This window comes from Chiloscyllium punctatum, chromosome 12 (assembly GCF_047496795.1).
Source record: "Chiloscyllium punctatum isolate Juve2018m chromosome 12, sChiPun1.3, whole genome shotgun sequence".
NCBI lineage: Eukaryota > Metazoa > Chordata > Chondrichthyes > Orectolobiformes > Hemiscylliidae > Chiloscyllium > Chiloscyllium punctatum.
The window spans coordinates 10,673,758-10,693,400 of NC_092750.1; the positions used below are offsets into that span (position 1 = coordinate 10,673,758).

General features: G+C 52.9%; 16 non-coding genes across 16 annotated transcripts; all 16 read left to right on the plus strand.

Annotated features, from left to right (window-relative positions):
- The first annotated feature begins 672 nt into the window (after nt 1-672).
- Nucleotides 673-745, plus strand: trnaf-gaa (transfer RNA phenylalanine (anticodon GAA)). The gene has a single exon. It is a non-coding gene; the product is annotated as a tRNA-Phe (tRNA).
- A 1,183-nt stretch (nt 746-1,928) lies between these two features.
- trnaf-gaa (transfer RNA phenylalanine (anticodon GAA)) lies at nt 1,929-2,001 on the plus strand. The gene has a single exon. It is a non-coding gene; the product is annotated as a tRNA-Phe (tRNA).
- A 1,183-nt stretch (nt 2,002-3,184) lies between these two features.
- Nucleotides 3,185-3,257, plus strand: trnaf-gaa (transfer RNA phenylalanine (anticodon GAA)). The gene has a single exon. It is a non-coding gene; the product is annotated as a tRNA-Phe (tRNA).
- A 1,183-nt stretch (nt 3,258-4,440) lies between these two features.
- trnaf-gaa (transfer RNA phenylalanine (anticodon GAA)) lies at nt 4,441-4,513 on the plus strand. The gene has a single exon. It is a non-coding gene; the product is annotated as a tRNA-Phe (tRNA).
- A 1,183-nt stretch (nt 4,514-5,696) lies between these two features.
- On the plus strand, nt 5,697-5,769 carry trnaf-gaa (transfer RNA phenylalanine (anticodon GAA)). The gene has a single exon. It is a non-coding gene; the product is annotated as a tRNA-Phe (tRNA).
- Nucleotides 5,770-6,952: 1,183 nt separating this feature from the next.
- trnaf-gaa (transfer RNA phenylalanine (anticodon GAA)) lies at nt 6,953-7,025 on the plus strand. The gene has a single exon. It is a non-coding gene; the product is annotated as a tRNA-Phe (tRNA).
- Nucleotides 7,026-8,208: 1,183 nt separating this feature from the next.
- trnaf-gaa (transfer RNA phenylalanine (anticodon GAA)) lies at nt 8,209-8,281 on the plus strand. The gene has a single exon. It is a non-coding gene; the product is annotated as a tRNA-Phe (tRNA).
- A 1,183-nt stretch (nt 8,282-9,464) lies between these two features.
- trnaf-gaa (transfer RNA phenylalanine (anticodon GAA)) lies at nt 9,465-9,537 on the plus strand. Its single transcript has one exon. It is a non-coding gene; the product is annotated as a tRNA-Phe (tRNA).
- Nucleotides 9,538-10,720: 1,183 nt separating this feature from the next.
- Nucleotides 10,721-10,793, plus strand: trnaf-gaa (transfer RNA phenylalanine (anticodon GAA)). The gene has a single exon. It is a non-coding gene; the product is annotated as a tRNA-Phe (tRNA).
- A 1,183-nt stretch (nt 10,794-11,976) lies between these two features.
- trnaf-gaa (transfer RNA phenylalanine (anticodon GAA)) lies at nt 11,977-12,049 on the plus strand. The gene has a single exon. It is a non-coding gene; the product is annotated as a tRNA-Phe (tRNA).
- A 1,183-nt stretch (nt 12,050-13,232) lies between these two features.
- On the plus strand, nt 13,233-13,305 carry trnaf-gaa (transfer RNA phenylalanine (anticodon GAA)). Its single transcript has one exon. It is a non-coding gene; the product is annotated as a tRNA-Phe (tRNA).
- Nucleotides 13,306-14,488: 1,183 nt separating this feature from the next.
- On the plus strand, nt 14,489-14,561 carry trnaf-gaa (transfer RNA phenylalanine (anticodon GAA)). Its single transcript has one exon. It is a non-coding gene; the product is annotated as a tRNA-Phe (tRNA).
- Nucleotides 14,562-15,744: 1,183 nt separating this feature from the next.
- On the plus strand, nt 15,745-15,817 carry trnaf-gaa (transfer RNA phenylalanine (anticodon GAA)). The gene has a single exon. It is a non-coding gene; the product is annotated as a tRNA-Phe (tRNA).
- A 1,183-nt stretch (nt 15,818-17,000) lies between these two features.
- Nucleotides 17,001-17,073, plus strand: trnaf-gaa (transfer RNA phenylalanine (anticodon GAA)). The gene has a single exon. It is a non-coding gene; the product is annotated as a tRNA-Phe (tRNA).
- A 1,183-nt stretch (nt 17,074-18,256) lies between these two features.
- On the plus strand, nt 18,257-18,329 carry trnaf-gaa (transfer RNA phenylalanine (anticodon GAA)). Its single transcript has one exon. It is a non-coding gene; the product is annotated as a tRNA-Phe (tRNA).
- A 1,183-nt stretch (nt 18,330-19,512) lies between these two features.
- Nucleotides 19,513-19,585, plus strand: trnaf-gaa (transfer RNA phenylalanine (anticodon GAA)). Its single transcript has one exon. It is a non-coding gene; the product is annotated as a tRNA-Phe (tRNA).
- The last annotated feature ends 58 nt before the right edge of the window (nt 19,586-19,643 follow it).

Genomic DNA, 19,643 nt, shown 5'->3' on the forward strand with positions numbered 1-19,643 from the left:
TCGCTTTGGACTGTTCCTTGTTTTCGACACAAGCGGTCACTTCAGAAGTGATTGTGCAGAATGACGATGGAAAAGTATTCACAAACAGAGTCGGTGGTGTAAACAGGCAGTGACTTACATGCCGCTTTGGAGATGGTTGCGGAGAACTTGGGAATCCTCAAGCCTGCAGAGTAAGAACTGATGGTTTTCACAGTGGACGGACTGAAGCCGGAGCAGAGGCGATGAGTTCAAATTGTTCCGGTGCGTCGGCTCGCTCGCAAAGCAGCTTAGACCGATACTGACCGTTTGCAGACGGATGGCATCACGTGCAGCAGTTCGAGAGCTAGAGGAGAGATGGGGTGAAGCTGGCGAGAGATGTTGACGGTGAACGGAGCACGACGTGGAACTTGTCGAGGACTGGAGGGACCAGTTCCTGGTTGTGCATTCGACGAGCGAGTCGACCAGAGCCAAGCTGTCAACTTCAGAAATGATTGTGCAGAATCAACGACAGTGTCGATATAGACGGCATAAAGAGGCAGCGGCTGAAGCCAACTGTCCGGCGAGAAAACAGGCTGGGAAATTTTGCCGGAAGGAGTCGATGTCGTGAGGAGATTTGGAACAAAAACGCAGGGCAAATCCCAAGTGAATGTGGCAGCGAGCAAAGTGCTGCAGCGTGCCGAGCGGGCTGCAGCTGCCGAAATAGCTCAGTTGGGAGAGCGTTAGACTGAAGATCTAAAGGTCCCCGGTTCAATCCCGGGTTTCGGCAGGTGCAGAGTCGCTCGCGCGCTCCGTCCTTCGTTTAACTGTGACGGAGGCGAGTGAATGAAGGTGAAGCTCTGCACCTGGTCTTGCTGGCGCGAGGGTGGTTTGCATTGCCTCTCACCCTCCTCCTGCAGCCATTCGATGCCTTTTGCTTCCAGTCTCATGGCACATTTCTTCTGATTGGCTGCGTAAGGAGCATTCCAAAACAGTCAAATAATCAAATCGACAAACCCTCAATCCTGCACCAATTCCAATTCTCCGACTCTTCATTGACCAACATCTGCGAACGCACAAAACACTCTTTGAGTCAGCGACGCGTCCATGCTGGCCTTTGCACTCTCTCTCTCTCTATCAAACACTCCCTCGCTCGTAAGCTTGCTGACGGCCAGCTGTTCCAGCTTGCAAAAACCGGTGATCCCTGATCGCAATGGAAAAGTTGCAGGAGAGACGCTGACATGCGCATGGCCGCCTGACTTTAGGTTGATTTGAGCGTTCCAGAGGCGCGCCTTGGGAAATCGCTTTGGACTGTACCTTGTTTTCGACACAAGCGGTCACTTCAGAAGTGATTGTGCAGAATGACGATGGAAAAGTATTCACAAACAGAGTCGGTGGTGTAAACAGGCAGTGACTTACATGCCGCTTTGGAGATGGTTGCGGAGAACTTGGGAATCCTCAAGCCTGCAGAGTAAGAACTGATGGTTTTCACAGTGGACGGACTGAAGCCGGAGCAGAGGCGATGAGTTCAAATTGTTCCGGTGCGTCGGCTCGCTCGCAAAGCAGCTTAGACCGATACTGACCGTTTGCAGACGGATGGCATCACGTGCAGCAGTTCGAGAGCTAGAGGAGAGATGGGGTGAAGCTGGCGAGAGATGTTGACGGTGAACGGAGCACGACGTGGAACTTGTCGAGGACTGGAGGGACCAGTTCCTGGTTGTGCATTCGACGAGCGAGTCGACCAGAGCCAAGCTGTCAACTTCAGAAATGATTGTGCAGAATCAACGACAGTGTCGATATAGACGGCATAAAGAGGCAGCGGCTGAAGCCAACTGTCCGGCGAGAAAACAGGCTGGGAAATTTTGCCGGAAGGAGTCGATGTCGTGAGGAGATTTGGAACAAAAACGCAGGGCAAATCCCAAGTGAATGTGGCAGCGAGCAAAGTGCTGCAGCGTGCCGAGCTGGCTGCAGCTGCCGAAATAGCTCAGTTGGGAGAGCGTTAGACTGAAGATCTAAAGGTCCCCGGTTCAATCCCGGGTTTCGGCAGGTGCAGAGTCGCTCGCGCGCTCCGTCCTTCGTTTAACTGCGACGGAGGCGAGTGAATGAAGGTGAAGCTCTGCACCTGGTCTTGCTGGCGCGAGGGTGGTTTGCATTGCCTCTCACCCTCCTCCTGCAGCCATTCGATGCCTTTTGCTTCCAGTCTCATGGCACATTTCTTCTGATTGGCTGCGTAAGGAGCATTCCAAAACAGTCAAATAATCAAATCGACAAACCCTCAATCCTGCACCAATTCCAATTCTCCGACTCTTCATTGACCAACATCTGCGAACGCACAAAACACTCTTTGAGTCAGCGACGCGTCCATGCTGGCCTTTGCACTCTCTCTCTCTCTATCAAACACTCCCTCGCTCGTAAGCTTGCTGACGGCCAGCTGTTCCAGCTTGCAAAAACCGGTGATCCCTGATCGCAATGGAAAAGTTGCAGGAGAGACGCTGACATGCGCATGGCCGCCTGACTTTAGGTTGATTTGAGCGTTCCAGAGGCGCGCCTTGGGAAATCGCTTTGGACTGTTCCTTGTTTTCGACACAAGCGGTCACTTCAGAAGTGATTGTGCAGAATGACGATGGAAAAGTATTCACAAACAGAGTCGGTGGTGTAAACAGGCAGTGACTTACATGCCGCTTTGGAGATGGTTGCGGAGAACTTGGGAATCCTCAAGCCTGCAGAGTAAGAACTGATGGTTTTCACAGTGGACGGACTGAAGCCGGAGCAGAGGCGATGAGTTCAAATTGTTCCGGTGCGTCGGCTCGCTCGCAAAGCAGCTTAGACCGATACTGACCGTTTGCAGACGGATGGCATCACGTGCAGCAGTTCGAGAGCTAGAGGAGAGATGGGGTGAAGCTGGCGAGAGATGTTGACGGTGAACGGAGCACGACGTGGAACTTGTCGAGGACTGGAGGGACCAGTTCCTGGTTGTGCATTCGACGAGCGAGTCGACCAGAGCCAAGCTGTCAACTTCAGAAATGATTGTGCAGAATCAACGACAGTGTCGATATAGACGGCATAAAGAGGCAGCGGCTGAAGCCAACTGTCCGGCGAGAAAACAGGCTGGGAAATTTTGCCGGAAGGAGTCGATGTCGTGAGGAGATTTGGAACAAAAACGCAGGGCAAATCCCAAGTGAATGTGGCAGCGAGCAAAGTGCTGCAGCGTGCCGAGCGGGCTGCAGCTGCCGAAATAGCTCAGTTGGGAGAGCGTTAGACTGAAGATCTAAAGGTCCCCGGTTCAATCCCGGGTTTCGGCAGGTGCAGAGTCGCTCGCGCGCTCCGTCCTTCGTTTAACTGTGACGGAGGCGAGTGAATGAAGGTGAAGCTCTGCACCTGGTCTTGCTGGCGCGAGGGTGGTTTGCATTGCCTCTCACCCTCCTCCTGCAGCCATTCGATGCCTTTTGCTTCCAGTCTCATGGCACATTTCTTCTGATTGGCTGCGTAAGGAGCATTCCAAAACAGTCAAATAATCAAATCGACAAACCCTCAATCCTGCACCTATTCCAATTCTCCGACTCTTCATTGACCAACATCTGCGAACGCACAAAACACTCTTTGAGTCAGCGACGCGTCCATGCTGGCCTTTGCACTCTCTCTCTCTCTATCAAACACTCCCTCGCTCGTAAGCTTGCTGACGGCCAGCTGTTCCAGCTTGCAAAAACCGGTGATCCCTGATCGCAATGGAAAAGTTGCAGGAGAGACGCTGACATGCGCATGGCCGCCTGACTTTAGGTTGATTTGAGCGTTCCAGAGGCGCGCCTTGGGAAATCGCTTTGGACTGTACCTTGTTTTCGACACAAGCGGTCACTTCAGAAGTGATTGTGCAGAATGACGATGGAAAAGTATTCACAAACAGAGTCGGTGGTGTAAACAGGCAGTGACTTACATGCCGCTTTGGAGATGGTTGCGGAGAACTTGGGAATCCTCAAGCCTGCAGAGTAAGAACTGATGGTTTTCACAGTGGACGGACTGAAGCCGGAGCAGAGGCGATGAGTTCAAATTGTTCCGGTGCGTCGGCTCGCTCGCAAAGCAGCTTAGACCGATACTGACCGTTTGCAGACGGATGGCATCACGTGCAGCAGTTCGAGAGCTAGAGGAGAGATGGGGTGAAGCTGGCGAGAGATGTTGACGGTGAACGGAGCACGACGTGGAACTTGTCGAGGACTGGAGGGACCAGTTCCTGGTTGTGCATTCGACGAGCGAGTCGACCAGAGCCAAGCTGTCAACTTCAGAAATGATTGTGCAGAATCAACGACAGTGTCGATATAGACGGCATAAAGAGGCAGCGGCTGAAGCCAACTGTCCGGCGAGAAAACAGGCTGGGAAATTTTGCCGGAAGGAGTCGATGTCGTGAGGAGATTTGGAACAAAAACGCAGGGCAAATCCCAAGTGAATGTGGCAGCGAGCAAAGTGCTGCAGCGTGCCGAGCTGGCTGCAGCTGCCGAAATAGCTCAGTTGGGAGAGCGTTAGACTGAAGATCTAAAGGTCCCCGGTTCAATCCCGGGTTTCGGCAGGTGCAGAGTCGCTCGCGCGCTCCGTCCTTCGTTTAACTGCGACGGAGGCGAGTGAATGAAGGTGAAGCTCTGCACCTGGTCTTGCTGGCGCGAGGGTGGTTTGCATTGCCTCTCACCCTCCTCCTGCAGCCATTCGATGCCTTTTGCTTCCAGTCTCATGGCACATTTCTTCTGATTGGCTGCGTAAGGAGCATTCCAAAACAGTCAAATAATCAAATCGACAAACCCTCAATCCTGCACCAATTCCAATTCTCCGACTCTTCATTGACCAACATCTGCGAACGCACAAAACACTCTTTGAGTCAGCGACGCGTCCATGCTGGCCTTTGCACTCTCTCTCTCTCTATCAAACACTCCCTCGCTCGTAAGCTTGCTGACGGCCAGCTGTTCCAGCTTGCAAAAACCGGTGATCCCTGATCGCAATGGAAAAGTTGCAGGAGAGACGCTGACATGCGCATGGCCGCCTGACTTTAGGTTGATTTGAGCGTTCCAGAGGCGCGCCTTGGGAAATCGCTTTGGACTGTTCCTTGTTTTCGACACAAGCGGTCACTTCAGAAGTGATTGTGCAGAATGACGATGGAAAAGTATTCACAAACAGAGTCGGTGGTGTAAACAGGCAGTGACTTACATGCCGCTTTGGAGATGGTTGCGGAGAACTTGGGAATCCTCAAGCCTGCAGAGTAAGAACTGATGGTTTTCACAGTGGACGGACTGAAGCCGGAGCAGAGGCGATGAGTTCAAATTGTTCCGGTGCGTCGGCTCGCTCGCAAAGCAGCTTAGACCGATACTGACCGTTTGCAGACGGATGGCATCACGTGCAGCAGTTCGAGAGCTAGAGGAGAGATGGGGTGAAGCTGGCGAGAGATGTTGACGGTGAACGGAGCACGACGTGGAACTTGTCGAGGACTGGAGGGACCAGTTCCTGGTTGTGCATTCGACGAGCGAGTCGACCAGAGCCAAGCTGTCAACTTCAGAAATGATTGTGCAGAATCAACGACAGTGTCGATATAGACGGCATAAAGAGGCAGCGGCTGAAGCCAACTGTCCGGCGAGAAAACAGGCTGGGAAATTTTGCCGGAAGGAGTCGATGTCGTGAGGAGATTTGGAACAAAAACGCAGGGCAAATCCCAAGTGAATGTGGCAGCGAGCAAAGTGCTGCAGCGTGCCGAGCGGGCTGCAGCTGCCGAAATAGCTCAGTTGGGAGAGCGTTAGACTGAAGATCTAAAGGTCCCCGGTTCAATCCCGGGTTTCGGCAGGTGCAGAGTCGCTCGCGCGCTCCGTCCTTCGTTTAACTGTGACGGAGGCGAGTGAATGAAGGTGAAGCTCTGCACCTGGTCTTGCTGGCGCGAGGGTGGTTTGCATTGCCTCTCACCCTCCTCCTGCAGCCATTCGATGCCTTTTGCTTCCAGTCTCATGGCACATTTCTTCTGATTGGCTGCGTAAGGAGCATTCCAAAACAGTCAAATAATCAAATCGACAAACCCTCAATCCTGCACCAATTCCAATTCTCCGACTCTTCATTGACCAACATCTGCGAACGCACAAAACACTCTTTGAGTCAGCGACGCGTCCATGCTGGCCTTTGCACTCTCTCTCTCTCTATCAAACACTCCCTCGCTCGTAAGCTTGCTGACGGCCAGCTGTTCCAGCTTGCAAAAACCGGTGATCCCTGATCGCAATGGAAAAGTTGCAGGAGAGACGCTGACATGCGCATGGCCGCCTGACTTTAGGTTGATTTGAGCGTTCCAGAGGCGCGCCTTGGGAAATCGCTTTGGACTGTACCTTGTTTTCGACACAAGCGGTCACTTCAGAAGTGATTGTGCAGAATGACGATGGAAAAGTATTCACAAACAGAGTCGGTGGTGTAAACAGGCAGTGACTTACATGCCGCTTTGGAGATGGTTGCGGAGAACTTGGGAATCCTCAAGCCTGCAGAGTAAGAACTGATGGTTTTCACAGTGGACGGACTGAAGCCGGAGCAGAGGCGATGAGTTCAAATTGTTCCGGTGCGTCGGCTCGCTCGCAAAGCAGCTTAGACCGATACTGACCGTTTGCAGACGGATGGCATCACGTGCAGCAGTTCGAGAGCTAGAGGAGAGATGGGGTGAAGCTGGCGAGAGATGTTGACGGTGAACGGAGCACGACGTGGAACTTGTCGAGGACTGGAGGGACCAGTTCCTGGTTGTGCATTCGACGAGCGAGTCGACCAGAGCCAAGCTGTCAACTTCAGAAATGATTGTGCAGAATCAACGACAGTGTCGATATAGACGGCATAAAGAGGCAGCGGCTGAAGCCAACTGTCCGGCGAGAAAACAGGCTGGGAAATTTTGCCGGAAGGAGTCGATGTCGTGAGGAGATTTGGAACAAAAACGCAGGGCAAATCCCAAGTGAATGTGGCAGCGAGCAAAGTGCTGCAGCGTGCCGAGCTGGCTGCAGCTGCCGAAATAGCTCAGTTGGGAGAGCGTTAGACTGAAGATCTAAAGGTCCCCGGTTCAATCCCGGGTTTCGGCAGGTGCAGAGTCGCTCGCGCGCTCCGTCCTTCGTTTAACTGCGACGGAGGCGAGTGAATGAAGGTGAAGCTCTGCACCTGGTCTTGCTGGCGCGAGGGTGGTTTGCATTGCCTCTCACCCTCCTCCTGCAGCCATTCGATGCCTTTTGCTTCCAGTCTCATGGCACATTTCTTCTGATTGGCTGCGTAAGGAGCATTCCAAAACAGTCAAATAATCAAATCGACAAACCCTCAATCCTGCACCAATTCCAATTCTCCGACTCTTCATTGACCAACATCTGCGAACGCACAAAACACTCTTTGAGTCAGCGACGCGTCCATGCTGGCCTTTGCACTCTCTCTCTCTCTATCAAACACTCCCTCGCTCGTAAGCTTGCTGACGGCCAGCTGTTCCAGCTTGCAAAAACCGGTGATCCCTGATCGCAATGGAAAAGTTGCAGGAGAGACGCTGACATGCGCATGGCCGCCTGACTTTAGGTTGATTTGAGCGTTCCAGAGGCGCGCCTTGGGAAATCGCTTTGGACTGTTCCTTGTTTTCGACACAAGCGGTCACTTCAGAAGTGATTGTGCAGAATGACGATGGAAAAGTATTCACAAACAGAGTCGGTGGTGTAAACAGGCAGTGACTTACATGCCGCTTTGGAGATGGTTGCGGAGAACTTGGGAATCCTCAAGCCTGCAGAGTAAGAACTGATGGTTTTCACAGTGGACGGACTGAAGCCGGAGCAGAGGCGATGAGTTCAAATTGTTCCGGTGCGTCGGCTCGCTCGCAAAGCAGCTTAGACCGATACTGACCGTTTGCAGACGGATGGCATCACGTGCAGCAGTTCGAGAGCTAGAGGAGAGATGGGGTGAAGCTGGCGAGAGATGTTGACGGTGAACGGAGCACGACGTGGAACTTGTCGAGGACTGGAGGGACCAGTTCCTGGTTGTGCATTCGACGAGCGAGTCGACCAGAGCCAAGCTGTCAACTTCAGAAATGATTGTGCAGAATCAACGACAGTGTCGATATAGACGGCATAAAGAGGCAGCGGCTGAAGCCAACTGTCCGGCGAGAAAACAGGCTGGGAAATTTTGCCGGAAGGAGTCGATGTCGTGAGGAGATTTGGAACAAAAACGCAGGGCAAATCCCAAGTGAATGTGGCAGCGAGCAAAGTGCTGCAGCGTGCCGAGCGGGCTGCAGCTGCCGAAATAGCTCAGTTGGGAGAGCGTTAGACTGAAGATCTAAAGGTCCCCGGTTCAATCCCGGGTTTCGGCAGGTGCAGAGTCGCTCGCGCGCTCCGTCCTTCGTTTAACTGCGACGGAGGCGAGTGAATGAAGGTGAAGCTCTGCACCTGGTCTTGCTGGCGCGAGGGTGGTTTGCATTGCCTCTCACCCTCCTCCTGCAGCCATTCGATGCCTTTTGCTTCCAGTCTCATGGCACATTTCTTCTGATTGGCTGCGTAAGGAGCATTCCAAAACAGTCAAATAATCAAATCGACAAACCCTCAATCCTGCACCAATTCCAATTCTCCGACTCTTCATTGACCAACATCTGCGAACGCACAAAACACTCTTTGAGTCAGCGACGCGTCCATGCTGGCCTTTGCACTCTCTCTCTCTCTATCAAACACTCCCTCGCTCGTAAGCTTGCTGACGGCCAGCTGTTCCAGCTTGCAAAAACCGGTGATCCCTGATCGCAATGGAAAAGTTGCAGGAGAGACGCTGACATGCGCATGGCCGCCTGACTTTAGGTTGATTTGAGCGTTCCAGAGGCGCGCCTTGGGAAATCGCTTTGGACTGTACCTTGTTTTCGACACAAGCGGTCACTTCAGAAGTGATTGTGCAGAATGACGATGGAAAAGTATTCACAAACAGAGTCGGTGGTGTAAACAGGCAGTGACTTACATGCCGCTTTGGAGATGGTTGCGGAGAACTTGGGAATCCTCAAGCCTGCAGAGTAAGAACTGATGGTTTTCACAGTGGACGGACTGAAGCCGGAGCAGAGGCGATGAGTTCAAATTGTTCCGGTGCGTCGGCTCGCTCGCAAAGCAGCTTAGACCGATACTGACCGTTTGCAGACGGATGGCATCACGTGCAGCAGTTCGAGAGCTAGAGGAGAGATGGGGTGAAGCTGGCGAGAGATGTTGACGGTGAACGGAGCACGACGTGGAACTTGTCGAGGACTGGAGGGACCAGTTCCTGGTTGTGCATTCGACGAGCGAGTCGACCAGAGCCAAGCTGTCAACTTCAGAAATGATTGTGCAGAATCAACGACAGTGTCGATATAGACGGCATAAAGAGGCAGCGGCTGAAGCCAACTGTCCGGCGAGAAAACAGGCTGGGAAATTTTGCCGGAAGGAGTCGATGTCGTGAGGAGATTTGGAACAAAAACGCAGGGCAAATCCCAAGTGAATGTGGCAGCGAGCAAAGTGCTGCAGCGTGCCGAGCTGGCTGCAGCTGCCGAAATAGCTCAGTTGGGAGAGCGTTAGACTGAAGATCTAAAGGTCCCCGGTTCAATCCCGGGTTTCGGCAGGTGCAGAGTCGCTCGCGCGCTCCGTCCTTCGTTTAACTGCGACGGAGGCGAGTGAATGAAGGTGAAGCTCTGCACCTGGTCTTGCTGGCGCGAGGGTGGTTTGCATTGCCTCTCACCCTCCTCCTGCAGCCATTCGATGCCTTTTGCTTCCAGTCTCATGGCACATTTCTTCTGATTGGCTGCGTAAGGAGCATTCCAAAACAGTCAAATAATCAAATCGACAAACCCTCAATCCTGCACCAATTCCAATTCTCCGACTCTTCATTGACCAACATCTGCGAACGCACAAAACACTCTTTGAGTCAGCGACGCGTCCATGCTGGCCTTTGCACTCTCTCTCTCTCTATCAAACACTCCCTCGCTCGTAAGCTTGCTGACGGCCAGCTGTTCCAGCTTGCAAAAACCGGTGATCCCTGATCGCAATGGAAAAGTTGCAGGAGAGACGCTGACATGCGCATGGCCGCCTGACTTTAGGTTGATTTGAGCGTTCCAGAGGCGCGCCTTGGGAAATCGCTTTGGACTGTTCCTTGTTTTCGACACAAGCGGTCACTTCAGAAGTGATTGTGCAGAATGACGATGGAAAAGTATTCACAAACAGAGTCGGTGGTGTAAACAGGCAGTGACTTACATGCCGCTTTGGAGATGGTTGCGGAGAACTTGGGAATCCTCAAGCCTGCAGAGTAAGAACTGATGGTTTTCACAGTGGACGGACTGAAGCCGGAGCAGAGGCGATGAGTTCAAATTGTTCCGGTGCGTCGGCTCGCTCGCAAAGCAGCTTAGACCGATACTGACCGTTTGCAGACGGATGGCATCACGTGCAGCAGTTCGAGAGCTAGAGGAGAGATGGGGTGAAGCTGGCGAGAGATGTTGACGGTGAACGGAGCACGACGTGGAACTTGTCGAGGACTGGAGGGACCAGTTCCTGGTTGTGCATTCGACGAGCGAGTCGACCAGAGCCAAGCTGTCAACTTCAGAAATGATTGTGCAGAATCAACGACAGTGTCGATATAGACGGCATAAAGAGGCAGCGGCTGAAGCCAACTGTCCGGCGAGAAAACAGGCTGGGAAATTTTGCCGGAAGGAGTCGATGTCGTGAGGAGATTTGGAACAAAAACGCAGGGCAAATCCCAAGTGAATGTGGCAGCGAGCAAAGTGCTGCAGCGTGCCGAGCGGGCTGCAGCTGCCGAAATAGCTCAGTTGGGAGAGCGTTAGACTGAAGATCTAAAGGTCCCCGGTTCAATCCCGGGTTTCGGCAGGTGCAGAGTCGCTCGCGCGCTCCGTCCTTCGTTTAACTGTGACGGAGGCGAGTGAATGAAGGTGAAGCTCTGCACCTGGTCTTGCTGGCGCGAGGGTGGTTTGCATTGCCTCTCACCCTCCTCCTGCAGCCATTCGATGCCTTTTGCTTCCAGTCTCATGGCACATTTCTTCTGATTGGCTGCGTAAGGAGCATTCCAAAACAGTCAAATAATCAAATCGACAAACCCTCAATCCTGCACCAATTCCAATTCTCCGACTCTTCATTGACCAACATCTGCGAACGCACAAAACACTCTTTGAGTCAGCGACGCGTCCATGCTGGCCTTTGCACTCTCTCTCTCTCTATCAAACACTCCCTCGCTCGTAAGCTTGCTGACGGCCAGCTGTTCCAGCTTGCAAAAACCGGTGATCCCTGATCGCAATGGAAAAGTTGCAGGAGAGACGCTGACATGCGCATGGCCGCCTGACTTTAGGTTGATTTGAGCGTTCCAGAGGCGCGCCTTGGGAAATCGCTTTGGACTGTACCTTGTTTTCGACACAAGCGGTCACTTCAGAAGTGATTGTGCAGAATGACGATGGAAAAGTATTCACAAACAGAGTCGGTGGTGTAAACAGGCAGTGACTTACATGCCGCTTTGGAGATGGTTGCGGAGAACTTGGGAATCCTCAAGCCTGCAGAGTAAGAACTGATGGTTTTCACAGTGGACGGACTGAAGCCGGAGCAGAGGCGATGAGTTCAAATTGTTCCGGTGCGTCGGCTCGCTCGCAAAGCAGCTTAGACCGATACTGACCGTTTGCAGACGGATGGCATCACGTGCAGCAGTTCGAGAGCTAGAGGAGAGATGGGGTGAAGCTGGCGAGAGATGTTGACGGTGAACGGAGCACGACGTGGAACTTGTCGAGGACTGGAGGGACCAGTTCCTGGTTGTGCATTCGACGAGCGAGTCGACCAGAGCCAAGCTGTCAACTTCAGAAATGATTGTGCAGAATCAACGACAGTGTCGATATAGACGGCATAAAGAGGCAGCGGCTGAAGCCAACTGTCCGGCGAGAAAACAGGCTGGGAAATTTTGCCGGAAGGAGTCGATGTCGTGAGGAGATTTGGAACAAAAACGCAGGGCAAATCCCAAGTGAATGTGGCAGCGAGCAAAGTGCTGCAGCGTGCCGAGCTGGCTGCAGCTGCCGAAATAGCTCAGTTGGGAGAGCGTTAGACTGAAGATCTAAAGGTCCCCGGTTCAATCCCGGGTTTCGGCAGGTGCAGAGTCGCTCGCGCGCTCCGTCCTTCGTTTAACTGCGACGGAGGCGAGTGAATGAAGGTGAAGCTCTGCACCTGGTCTTGCTGGCGCGAGGGTGGTTTGCATTGCCTCTCACCCTCCTCCTGCAGCCATTCGATGCCTTTTGCTTCCAGTCTCATGGCACATTTCTTCTGATTGGCTGCGTAAGGAGCATTCCAAAACAGTCAAATAATCAAATCGACAAACCCTCAATCCTGCACCAATTCCAATTCTCCGACTCTTCATTGACCAACATCTGCGAACGCACAAAACACTCTTTGAGTCAGCGACGCGTCCATGCTGGCCTTTGCACTCTCTCTCTCTCTATCAAACACTCCCTCGCTCGTAAGCTTGCTGACGGCCAGCTGTTCCAGCTTGCAAAAACCGGTGATCCCTGATCGCAATGGAAAAGTTGCAGGAGAGACGCTGACATGCGCATGGCCGCCTGACTTTAGGTTGATTTGAGCGTTCCAGAGGCGCGCCTTGGGAAATCGCTTTGGACTGTACCTTGTTTTCGACACAAGCGGTCACTTCAGAAGTGATTGTGCAGAATGACGATGGAAAAGTATTCACAAACAGAGTCGGTGGTGTAAACAGGCAGTGACTTACATGCCGCTTTGGAGATGGTTGCGGAGAACTTGGGAATCCTCAAGCCTGCAGAGTAAGAACTGATGGTTTTCACAGTGGACGGACTGAAGCCGGAGCAGAGGCGATGAGTTCAAATTGTTCCGGTGCGTCGGCTCGCTCGCAAAGCAGCTTAGACCGATACTGACCGTTTGCAGACGGATGGCATCACGTGCAGCAGTTCGAGAGCTAGAGGAGAGATGGGGTGAAGCTGGCGAGAGATGTTGACGGTGAACGGAGCACGACGTGGAACTTGTCGAGGACTGGAGTGACCAGTTCCTGGTTGTGCATTCGACGAGCGAGTCGACCAGAGCCAAGCTGTCAACTTCAGAAATGATTGTGCAGAATCAACGACAGTGTCGATATAGACGGCATAAAGAGGCAGCGGCTGAAGCCAACTATCCGGCGAGAAAACAGGCTGGGAAATTTTGCCGGAAGGAGTCGATGTCGTGAGGAGATTTGGAACAAAAACGCAGGGCAAATCCCAAGTGAATGTGGCAGCGAGCAAAGTGCTGCAGCGTGCCGAGCTGGCTGCAGCTGCCGAAATAGCTCAGTTGGGAGAGCGTTAGACTGAAGATCTAAAGGTCCCCGGTTCAATCCCGGGTTTCGGCAGGTGCAGAGTCGCTCGCGCGCTCCGTCCTTCGTTTAACTGCGACGGAGGCGAGTGAATGAAGGTGAAGCTCTGCACCTGGTCTTGCTGGCGCGAGGGTGGTTTGCATTGCCTCTCACCCTCCTCCTGCAGCCATTCGATGCCTTTTGCTTCCAGTCTCATGGCACATTTCTTCTGATTGGCTGCGTAAGGAGCATTCCAAAACAGTCAAATAATCAAATCGACAAACCCTCAATCCTGCACCAATTCCAATTCTCCGACTCTTCATTGACCAACATCTGCGAACGCACAAAACACTCTTTGAGTCAGCGACGCGTCCATGCTGGCCTTTGCACTCTCTCTCTCTCTATCAAACACTCCCTCGCTCGTAAGCTTGCTGACGGCCAGCTGTTCCAGCTTGCAAAAACCGGTGATCCCTGATCGCAATGGAAAAGTTGCAGGAGAGACGCTGACATGCGCATGGCCGCCTGACTTTAGGTTGATTTGAGCGTTCCAGAGGCGCGCCTTGGGAAATCGCTTTGGACTGTACCTTGTTTTCGACACAAGCGGTCACTTCAGAAGTGATTGTGCAGAATGACGATGGAAAAGTATTCACAAACAGAGTCGGTGGTGTAAACAGGCAGTGACTTACATGCCGCTTTGGAGATGGTTGCGGAGAACTTGGGAATCCTCAAGCCTGCAGAGTAAGAACTGATGGTTTTCACAGTGGACGGACTGAAGCCGGAGCAGAGGCGATGAGTTCAAATTGTTCCGGTGCGTCGGCTCGCTCGCAAAGCAGCTTAGACCGATACTGACCGTTTGCAGACGGATGGCATCACGTGCAGCAGTTCGAGAGCTAGAGGAGAGATGGGGTGAAGCTGGCGAGAGATGTTGACGGTGAACGGAGCACGACGTGGAACTTGTCGAGGACTGGAGGGACCAGTTCCTGGTTGTGCATTCGACGAGCGAGTCGACCAGAGCCAAGCTGTCAACTTCAGAAATGATTGTGCAGAATCAACGACAGTGTCGATATAGACGGCATAAAGAGGCAGCGGCTGAAGCCAACTGTCCGGCGAGAAAACAGGCTGGGAAATTTTGCCGGAAGGAGTCGATGTCGTGAGGAGATTTGGAACAAAAACGCAGGGCAAATCCCAAGTGAATGTGGCAGCGAGCAAAGTGCTGCAGCGTGCCGAGCTGGCTGCAGCTGCCGAAATAGCTCAGTTGGGAGAGCGTTAGACTGAAGATCTAAAGGTCCCCGGTTCAATCCCGGGTTTCGGCAGGTGCAGAGTCGCTCGCGCGCTCCGTCCTTCGTTTAACTGCGACGGAGGCGAGTGAATGAAGGTGAAGCTCTGCACCTGGTCTTGCTGGCGCGAGGGTGGTTTGCATTGCCTCTCACCCTCCTCCTGCAGCCATTCGATGCCTTTTGCTTCCAGTCTCATGGCACATTTCTTCTGATTGGCTGCGTAAGGAGCATTCCAAAACAGTCAAATAATCAAATCGACAAACCCTCAATCCTGCACCTATTCCAATTCTCCGACTCTTCATTGACCAACATCTGCGAACGCACAAAACACTCTTTGAGTCAGCGACGCGTCCATGCTGGCCTTTGCACTCTCTCTCTCTCTATCAAACACTCCCTCGCTCGTAAGCTTGCTGACGGCCAGCTGTTCCAGCTTGCAAAAACCGGTGATCCCTGATCGCAATGGAAAAGTTGCAGGAGAGACGCTGACATGCGCATGGCCGCCTGACTTTAGGTTGATTTGAGCGTTCCAGAGGCGCGCCTTGGGAAATCGCTTTGGACTGTACCTTGTTTTCGACACAAGCGGTCACTTCAGAAGTGATTGTGCAGAATGACGATGGAAAAGTATTCACAAACAGAGTCGGTGGTGTAAACAGGCAGTGACTTACATGCCGCTTTGGAGATGGTTGCGGAGAACTTGGGAATCCTCAAGCCTGCAGAGTAAGAACTGATGGTTTTCACAGTGGACGGACTGAAGCCGGAGCAGAGGCGATGAGTTCAAATTGTTCCGGTGCGTCGGCTCGCTCGCAAAGCAGCTTAGACCGATACTGACCGTTTGCAGACGGATGGCATCACGTGCAGCAGTTCGAGAGCTAGAGGAGAGATGGGGTGAAGCTGGCGAGAGATGTTGACGGTGAACGGAGCACGACGTGGAACTTGTCGAGGACTGGAGGGACCAGTTCCTGGTTGTGCATTCGACGAGCGAGTCGACCAGAGCCAAGCTGTCAACTTCAGAAATGATTGTGCAGAATCAACGACAGTGTCGATATAGACGGCATAAAGAGGCAGCGGCTGAAGCCAACTGTCCGGCGAGAAAACAGGCTGGGAAATTTTGCCGGAAGGAGTCGATGTCGTGAGGAGATTTGGAACAAAAACGCAGGGCAAATCCCAAGTGAATGTGGCAGCGAGCAAAGTGCTGCAGCGTGCCGAGCTGGCTGCAGCTGCCGAAATAGCTCAGTTGGGAGAGCGTTAGACTGAAGATCTAAAGGTCCCCGATTCAATCCCGGGTTTCGGCAGGTGCAGAGTCGCTCGCGCGCTCCGTCCTTCGTTTAACTGCGACGGAGGCGAGTGAATGAAGGTGAAGCTCTGCACCTGGTCTTGCTGGCGCGAGGGTGGTTTGCATTGCCTCTCACCCTCCTCCTGCAGCCATTCGATGCCTTTTGCTTCCAGTCTCATGGCACATTTCTTCTGATTGGCTGCGTAAGGAGCATTCCAAAACAGTCAAATAATCAAATCGACAAACCCTCAATCCTGCACCTATTCCAATTCTCCGACTCTTCATTGACCAACATCTGCGAACGCACAAAACACTCTTTGAGTCAGCGACGCGTCCATGCTGGCCTTTGCACTCTCTCTCTCTCTATCAAACACTCCCTCGCTCGTAAGCTTGCTGACGGCCAGCTGTTCCAGCTTGCAAAAACCGGTGATCCCTGATCGCAATGGAAAAGTTGCAGGAGAGACGCTGACATGCGCATGGCCGCCTGACTTTAGGTTGATTTGAGCGTTCCAGAGGCGCGCCTTGGGAAATCGCTTTGGACTGTACCTTGTTTTCGACACAAGCGGTCACTTCAGAAGTGATTGTGCAGAATGACGATGGAAAAGTATTCACAAACAGAGTCGGTGGTGTAAACAGGCAGTGACTTACATGCCGCTTTGGAGATGGTTGCGGAGAACTTGGGAATCCTCAAGCCTGCAGAGTAAGAACTGATGGTTTTCACAGTGGACGGACTGAAGCCGGAGCAGAGGCGATGAGTTCAAATTGTTCCGGTGCGTCGGCTCGCTCGCAAAGCAGCTTAGACCGATACTGACCGTTTGCAGACGGATGGCATCACGTGCAGCAGTTCGAGAGCTAGAGGAGAGATGGGGTGAAGCTGGCGAGAGATGTTGACGGTGAACGGAGCACGACGTGGAACTTGTCGAGGACTGGAGTGACCAGTTCCTGGTTGTGCATTCGACGAGCGAGTCGACCAGAGCCAAGCTGTCAACTTCAGAAATGATTGTGCAGAATCAACGACAGTGTCGATATAGACGGCATAAAGAGGCAGCGGCTGAAGCCAACTGTCCGGCGAGAAAACAGGCTGGGAAATTTTGCCGGAAGGAGTCGATGTCGTGAGGAGATTTGGAACAAAAACGCAGGGCAAATCCCAAGTGAATGTGGCAGCGAGCAAAGTGCTGCAGCGTGCCGAGCTGGCTGCAGCTGCCGAAATAGCTCAGTTGGGAGAGCGTTAGACTGAAGATCTAAAGGTCCCCGGTTCAATCCCGGGTTTCGGCAGGTGCAGAGTCGCTCGCGCGCTCCGTCCTTCGTTTAACTGCGACGGAGGCGAGTGAATGAAGGTGAAGCTCTGCACCTGGTCTTGCTGGCGCGAGGGTGGTTTGCATTGCCTCTCACCCTCCTCCTGCAGCCATTCGATGCCTTTTGCTTCCAGTCTCATGGCACATTTCTTCTGATTGGCTGCGTAAGGAGCATTCCAAAACAGTCAAATAATCAAATCGACAAACCCTCAATCCTGCACCTATTCCAATTCTCCGACTCTTCATTGACCAACATCTGCGAACGCACAAAACACTCTTTGAGTCAGCGACGCGTCCATGCTGGCCTTTGCACTCTCTCTCTCTCTATCAAACACTCCCTCGCTCGTAAGCTTGCTGACGGCCAGCTGTTCCAGCTTGCAAAAACCGGTGATCCCTGATCGCAATGGAAAAGTTGCAGGAGAGACGCTGACATGCGCATGGCCGCCTGACTTTAGGTTGATTTGAGCGTTCCAGAGGCGCGCCTTGGGAAATCGCTTTGGACTGTACCTTGTTTTCGACACAAGCGGTCACTTCAGAAGTGATTGTGCAGAATGACGATGGAAAAGTATTCACAAACAGAGTCGGTGGTGTAAACAGGCAGTGACTTACATGCCGCTTTGGAGATGGTTGCGGAGAACTTGGGAATCCTCAAGCCTGCAGAGTAAGAACTGATGGTTTTCACAGTGGACGGACTGAAGCCGGAGCAGAGGCGATGAGTTCAAATTGTTCCGGTGCGTCGGCTCGCTCGCAAAGCAGCTTAGACCGATACTGACCGTTTGCAGACGGATGGCATCACGTGCAGCAGTTCGAGAGCTAGAGGAGAGATGGGGTGAAGCTGGCGAGAGATGTTGACGGTGAACGGAGCACGACGTGGAACTTGTCGAGGACTGGAGGGACCAGTTCCTGGTTGTGCATTCGACGAGCGAGTCGACCAGAGCCAAGCTGTCAACTTCAGAAATGATTGTGCAGAATCAACGACAGTGTCGATATAGACGGCATAAAGAGGCAGCGGCTGAAGCCAACTGTCCGGCGAGAAAACAGGCTGGGAAATTTTGCCGGAAGGAGTCGATGTCGTGAGGAGATTTGGAACAAAAACGCAGGGCAAATCCCAAGTGAATGTGGCAGCGAGCAAAGTGCTGCAGCGTGCCGAGCTGGCTGCAGCTGCCGAAATAGCTCAGTTGGGAGAGCGTTAGACTGAAGATCTAAAGGTCCCCGGTTCAATCCCGGGTTTCGGCAGGTGCAGAGTCGCTCGCGCGCTCCGTCCTTCGTTTAACTGCGACGGAGGCGAGTGAATGAAGGTGAAGCTCTGCACCTGGTCTTGCTGGCGCGAGGGTGGTTTGCATTGCCTCTCACCCTCCTCCTGCAGCCATTCGATGCCTTTTGCTTCCAGTCTCATGGCACATTTCTTCTGATTGGCTGCGTAAGGAGCATTCCAAAACAGTCAAATAATCAAATCGACAAACCCTCAATCCTGCACCAATTCCAATTCTCCGACTCTTCATTGACCAACATCTGCGAACGCACAAAACACTCTTTGAGTCAGCGACGCGTCCATGCTGGCCTTTGCACTCTCTCTCTCTCTATCAAACACTCCCTCGCTCGTAAGCTTGCTGACGGCCAGCTGTTCCAGCTTGCAAAAACCGGTGATCCCTGATCGCAATGGAAAAGTTGCAGGAGAGACGCTGACATGCGCATGGCCGCCTGACTTTAGGTTGATTTGAGCGTTCCAGAGGCGCGCCTTGGGAAATCGCTTTGGACTGTACCTTGTTTTCGACACAAGCGGTCACTTCAGAAGTGATTGTGCAGAATGACGATGGAAAAGTATTCACAAACAGAGTCGGTGGTGTAAACAGGCAGTGACTTACATGCCGCTTTGGAGATGGTTGCGGAGAACTTGGGAATCCTCAAGCCTGCAGAGTAAGAACTGATGGTTTTCACAGTGGACGGACTGAAGCCGGAGCAGAGGCGATGAGTTCAAATTGTTCCGGTGCATCGGCTCGCTCGCAAAGCAGCTTAGACCGATACTGACCGTTTGCAGACGGATGGCATCACGTGCAGCAGTTCGAGAGCTAGAGGAGAGATGGGGTGAAGCTGGCGAGAGATGTTGACGGTGAACGGAGCACGACGTGGAACTTGTCGAGGACTGGAGTGACCAGTTCCTGGTTGTGCATTCGACGAGCGAGTCGACCAGAGCCAAGCTGTCAACTTCAGAAATGATTGTGCAGAATCAACGACAGTGTCGATATAGACGGCATAAAGAGGCAGCGGCTGAAGCCAACTATCCGGCGAGAAAACAGGCTGGGAAATTTTGCCGGAAGGAGTCGATGTCGTGAGGAGATTTGGAACAAAAACGCAGGGCAAATCCCAAGTGAATGTGGCAGCGAGCAAAGTGCTGCAGCGTGCCGAGCTGGCTGCAGCTGCCGAAATAGCTCAGTTGGGAGAGCGTTAGACTGAAGATCTAAAGGTCCCCGGTTCAATCCCGGGTTTCGGCAGGTGCAGAGTCGCTCGCGCGCTCCGTCCTTCGTTTAACTGCGACGGAGGCGAGTGAAT